Source organism: Fundulus heteroclitus, chromosome 5 (genome assembly GCF_011125445.2).
Source record: "Fundulus heteroclitus isolate FHET01 chromosome 5, MU-UCD_Fhet_4.1, whole genome shotgun sequence".
Lineage (NCBI taxonomy): Eukaryota > Metazoa > Chordata > Actinopteri > Cyprinodontiformes > Fundulidae > Fundulus > Fundulus heteroclitus.
This window is the reverse complement of record NC_046365.1, coordinates 3,115,602-3,122,232: the sequence shown is the minus strand read 5'-3', so window position 1 is coordinate 3,122,232 and position 6,631 is coordinate 3,115,602.

Sequence of the window (6,631 nt, the reverse complement as noted above, 5' to 3'; positions counted from 1 at the left end):
TTTGAGTAAAACGTTGTCTAAGACCATTCACACCAGACTAAGACCACAAAATAAAGAAAATCCGCTAACATGGATGGTCTTCTGGGGTCCTCTGTAACAATGCTGTGATTCTTTATCATTCATTATTTTTCTTAATGTAATTTTATGGTCACTTATTTGTGGCATCCAATAAAGTTACTGTCACTCGTGTGCTAATAGCATATTAGCAGCAGTGCTGCCAATAATCTATAAGAATTGTAACAATGGCAACATACACTTTAAATAATCCAAAGTAAATCAGTTTGTAAATGTAACATTCTGTACTGTCATGTTTTGTGAGGTTTTGGCCAAGACTAAAGTGCAGACACAATCTCGGTAGCCGCATGATAAGGATTTAGAATCAGAATAATCTTTATTTGGACATAATTGTGTGCATAATCAAGCAATTTGACTTTGGTTACAGAGCTCACCACATACATATATTTAGTAAACAATACAAAAACGTTTTTTCTTTTTTGTGTAGGGAAAATAAATAGAAGTTCTGAAAGTGGAATGTACTGATTTTGTTTCAACAGCAGTGTAGCTGACCAATCCGGCTGTAAGGTGTATATTGTGCCCATCAGAAAGGCAGCCTGGGGAAAGAAACTGTCTTTGTGGTGGCTGGTTTTTTGCAAACATCGCTGAAAGTAAATATCTAAACAGTTTGTGTGCAGGATGTGTGGTCTCTGCAGAGATGTTGGTTACCTTTTTTCTGACCTTAGCCATGTACGAGTCCTGGATGGAGGCAAGATCAGCCCTGATGATCCACTCTGCAGACCCAGTTGGTTGTTGAATCTCTCCTCATTTATGGATGAGCCAAACCAGACAGTGATTTCTCTGATGGACATTCAGGCTGAATAATGGCAGGGTAGAAGAGGACCAGGAGCTCACGTGGAAAGTTGTACTTCTTGAGTTACAGTACAAAGTACAGTCTCTGTTGAGAGTTCTTCCAGTCTCCATGTGTGAGGATCTCAGGTCCTGAGGAAAGGTGATTCCTAGGAACCGGTAGTGACCCACAGCAGACAGTGTTATTGAGGATAGTGAGGGAGGCAGTGTGGGGGAAGTTCTCTAGAAGCCCACTGTCATCTCCACAGTCTTGAGTGGGTTAAGCTCCAGGTGACTTTGACCATGTAACCTCACGTCTCCATCCCTCTCATCCACACACACGTATTATTTCTTGCTGCGGCTAACTTTCATTCCTCTCCTCTCCAGGGTAAACTTTCTAGATTTTCCTCCATTTGTTCAGAGGCGAACCCTGATGCAGTCCCACCTTGAACTCCTCTGCTACACCTGTACACCTCACCACTGTCACTACTGTCTAACAGCTCACATACATTTTCTGCACCACTTTTACATACTCTCTATTTTTGTAGGAGCACCGCAGGAGTCGGCAGCTCTCTCTACATATTTTTATGAAATTTTCATCTTCTTTATGTACTTCAAGTAGCATTTGTGGGTCCTTTTCTTTTTTGCCTTTAGACTCCCAACATGGAACTAACAGTGTCAATTTTGCTGCTCATTTTGTTCTATACGTTTGTTTTATGCGTGTGTTTTCAGGGCCCGGGGAGGACAACATGTGGCTATTATTTTCACCAGGGATCAGCTTTGCTAATAGCCCTTGGTAATAGCACTGCTACCACTAGCAATCCCCCATCAAATAAGGAGTAGCGGGAAACGAGTGGAGAGAAGCCGACGAAGCTGGAGAAAAAAGGTAGAGACCTGCTTTTCCTATCCAAGAGCTAATTCCAGATACCAAAGCAATGTTAACATGAACAGCTTCCATCTGCTCGGGGCTGACCGGATGAAGGACAGTGGTAAGAGAGAAGGTTGTTGTGATTGTAAATGATAGATGGTGCAGCTCTGACCATGTTATAATCAAAGAGACACTGTGCAGTAAAGATGAAGTGGTGCTAGCTGTTGGGCTGAGACCCTACCAGGTTGTGGAAGACCTCCTGTGTGGTACCAGCGCCTCAGTCTAAACACCCAAAGGACCACAAAAGCTACAAGCCGGTAGCATTAACGTCACATCTGATGAAGACCCTTGAGAGATTGGTCCACAACCATCTTCGCCCCGGCGAGGTCTCCTTTGGATCCACTGCAGTTTGCCTGCCTGGCATTGGGTGGATGATGCCTTCATCTCTCTGCTACATCAAGCTCTGACCCACCTGGAGAAACCTGGAAGCACTGTGAGGATCGTGTTCTTTCAACCATCTTGTTACTGAAAAGTGCTTTATAAATAATCCTGCCTTGATTTTTCCAGCGCTTTCAAGACCATCCAACCCCAACTTCTGAAGGACAATCTGAAGCTGTAAGGAGTGACCCGACACAGTGGATTCTGGATTACCTTACTGGTCGCCTACAGTATATGAGGACACAGGGGTGTGTTTCTAATAGGTCATAGACTTTGCAGTGTGGTGCCATCCCATCACATGTTAAATGTAGGGAAAAACAAAGGAGCTGGTGAATGACCTTCGCAGGAGCAGACCCACCTCAACGATACTGGTCAATGAATTGGTGAAGACTCTCAGTCATCCAGGTCATGATCAATCCGAAAAACTGTTAAAAGTACAGTTGTTTTATTTAACCTTTTTTGGATTGATACTGGTTAATATCCAGAAAACTGTCTGATGTCGGGATAGTGGACTCTTCTAAGTACCTGAACAATAAACTGGATTGGAATCCAAACACCAATGCTCTTTGCAGGAAGGGTCAGAGCAGACTCTACCTGCTGAGGAGACTGAGGTCTGTAGAGTGCAGGGGGCACTTCTGAAGACCTTCTTTGACTCTGTGGTGGCATCAGCCATCTTCTATGGTGGGGTTTGTTGGAGTAGGAGGTCATCTGTAGCTGAGAGCAAGCGACTGGATACGTTAATCAGGAGGACCAGCTCTGTCCTGGATGTTCCTTGGACCCAGTGCAGGTGGTGGGAGACAAAAGGACTGTAAGAAATAAAACATAATTGTCATGCTGTGGTCAGGGTTGTGGTAGGACCCAAAATGCAGAGAGACCAAGGCAGGGAGCCGTTATAAGCGAGTTTAATGAAAATCTCCCAAAAATTTACAAACTCTGGGGATGCACATGCACCAGAGTAAAGACGCAATCAGACAATGTGACAGGAAACAGCAGTAGAAACCAGCAGCAAGTGGAAAAATCAGAGGAGCTTAAATACTGGGAGGACAGGAGCTGGAACAATGGAAGGGCTTGATTTACTAACTGATCACAGGTGTGGAGAAGGAGCTGGAGGGAAAACTGAGGAGAGAGAGCTAGTGACAACAGGGGGCGAGAGAGAGAGCAACAAAGGAAGCAGAAAAACGATCTAAGTGTACTGAGGAAAACAAGATATCAGGTATCACACTAAATACCAAAACCAAGAACTGTGACAACCATGACAATTATTGATAAACAGTGTCATCCAGCTCATGCCTGGAGCTGCTGCAGAGCTGGAGAGCTCTTTCAGTGACAGACTGCTGCATCATAGATGCTCAAAGGAGCGCTTCCGCTGTGGCTGCTGTTAGACTCTATAATGTCTGCTGTTCTCCACAGCCTGAAAAAGTGTTTACAACATGCTAATGTTTGAACAGATTCTTGATCTTACCAAGAATCATTTACACTGTCTCTTAGATACTGATGTCCATTTGCACACACTTTAGCTTCTCTGTGGTATTGACTTGTACAATCATGCCTATTATATAGTTTTATAAAAAGTTTCTGCTAATCGGCCGCTGTATTTCCTCTAATTAACTCTAATATTGCATTATTTTATGTAATATATGCAGTTTCACCTTAAGATGCCATATTATAATTAATAATTGTGTGATATTTTCTTTTTTCCCCTTTTCTAATAAGGTAACTCTTTGCTGCTTTAGAACTTAACTTTAAATTATTTTTGTAATGATAATACTTATTCCAGTGTGTAACGCTGGTGTATCCTGTCTACATGTTTTTGTCAGTGTCACACCTAAAATGTGGGACAATAAAGGTATTTCTATTCTATTCTATTCTATGCTACCTCAGACTTCATCATACAGCTCATCTCTCAGCACCCTGTCATATGCTTTCTCTAGATCTACAAAACATAATGCAGCTCCTTCTGACCCTCTCTGTACTTCTCAATCAGCATCCTCAAAGCAAATACTGCATCTGTAGAACTTTTTATTAGCCTGAAACCATACTGCTGCTCACAGATGCTCACTTCTGACCTCAGTCTAGCTTTCTCTACTGTTTCCCATAACTTCATTGGATGACTCATTAATTCTATTCCTCTGTGGTTGCCACCACTCTGCACAGCTCTCTTGTTTTTTTTAATTTGTATCAGCACACTTCTCCTCCATTCCTTAAGCTTCTTCTCGCTCTCTAGATCTCATCGAACAGCCTAGTCAAAACCTCTGCTGCCGTCTCTCCTAGACACTTCCATTCCTTCAGAGGTATATCATCAGGACCAACAGCCTTGTCACACAAGTCACTGTATGCCCTGTGTGTGATTTTCTTCTGTCCTCACAGTGCCCCTCTTCTTCTTAGCTGATCTCTTTTTCCAAACACACACCTGTGCTTCCTCATTCCAGCACCAAGTCTCCTTGTCGTACTGTCCTACCTGTCTCCCTGATGGCGTTAGGTCTAGTTGTCCAGTCATGGGCAGGCACCACCTGGCCACCCAGGTCATCTAAAGTTCTCCTGAAAGCCACACAACATTTGGCCTTTTCCCAACACTTTGTCCTCTGCGCTCCCTTTGTCCTCATCTTCCTAACCATCAGTCATTATCAGTAACCATATAGGTATTTAAATAAAATAAAAAAAATAAAAAAAAAAAACATAACTATGCAAGGACACCATATTTTCTGTGAAACAGTGACCCCAGTGTCTGCAGCCTCAAGAACTTCAGCTGCAAACAATAACCCTTTTAAGATCTTCATCTTCAGAAGGTTAGGAGCAGGGTTCAAGCTTTTCTAACATTATGTAGATGGAAAGAGAAATGGTGTAAGATTCATCCTGAATGACAAGTTTGTCAGGAATGTTCTAAAGGTGAAAAGCGTGTCAGGATAATGAGTCTGAAGATGAGTTTGAAGGTGTGATGTTCCATGTGTGTTATGCCCCACAGGTGGCGTGTTGAGGTACAGAGAAGGTCACAGGATGTTGAGGCTGGAAGTGCAGGCAGGAAGCCTGGATGAAGACCAAAGAGATTTATGAATGGAGTGAAGTGAGCTGGTGTGAGAGAAGAAGATAGGGTTAGCTGGAGACAGACAACTCACTGTGGCAACCCCTGAAGCCGAAAGAAGAAGAATACACCCACCCATCCATGTTTCATACCCACTTCCATGGAGAGGGGCTGGTGTTTCAAATAGAAATACGTAGTTACATTGATATTTTCATTTTTAAGGTTTTCTGAAGTTTTGCTTAGACAGCTTCTATGTCTTAGGTTAAACACTCCCTCCCTGAATGTCTTTCAGGGCTATACATCATGGTACTTGTACAGCACTTTATTAAGTCTGATGACCCCAAAGTGCTTTACTCTAGTCAGTCATTGACCCATTCACACCTTCACGGTGGTGAGCTATGTTAGTAGCCATAGCTGCCCTGGGGCAGACTGACAGAAGCGAGGCTGCCATACATCGGCACCAAAAGGCAATGCGAGTGAACTTTAAAGCACCCATTTCTTATTTGGCCTGGCCAGAAAGCTATTTCTTGGTATGCCACGGCTGGACACACGCCTGTTGCCTCATCTCATCCCTCAGAGCAAACCAGTACAGTTATAAAGTTAATTGGCCAAACTCCTCTGAGAGGGAGAGACAGAGATGTAAAGAGTTATGCTGAAATCCTGGCCGCTGGTTGAGAGTCAGTGCAGTACATTTTTCCTTCCTAGGTCATGCACTGTGTCGCCTCCAGTATATTGTCTTTTTACAACAGAATATCTTTGGTGGCTATGGACACATTCCTTTAAGCTTCATGTTTACAGGGAATAACTATGGTGCTCCTGTATTGATGGGATCTGAAGGGAACTGAAGGATTTTTAAACCATCCTGCCTCTCGCATAGATGAAATGGATTTAGAACTCCAACCCACTACAAAAGACATCCGGTATTTCTAGGCTACTTGTTTAGTTGTTCTTCCTGACATGATATGGATTTCAGAAAGAAAGAGACTGTTTTTCTATCTGACAAGCTTAGAGACAAGTCAGTGTTATCAGACCTCCCAGCTTCACAGAGAGCATGCCCTCTGTGGGACTTCCCGACCAGTTGCTCCAGCATGATCTTGTGTAATAATCTAATGTTCTGAGACACGGAGAGTTACATTATCTATAAACCATAATCATTAAAATTACAAGACATAAACACTTGAAATATTTCACTGTGTGCAATGAATCTATATGATAAATCAGTCTCACTTTCTAAAATGAGTAACAAATAATGCTGAACCTTTTCATGATATTCTACTTTTATGACATGTACTGCACCTGCACAGTAGCAGCTGCAGACCTGCATTAATGCTGAGTGACAGGCAGATGGCGATGTAGTCCATTTAGCTCTAATTAGTGAGTCACTAAGACAGAGTGCATGATGGGAAAGTAGATGAGGGGCCATTAATCCACAGTGTTTGTGTGTGTGTGTATGTGTGTGTGTG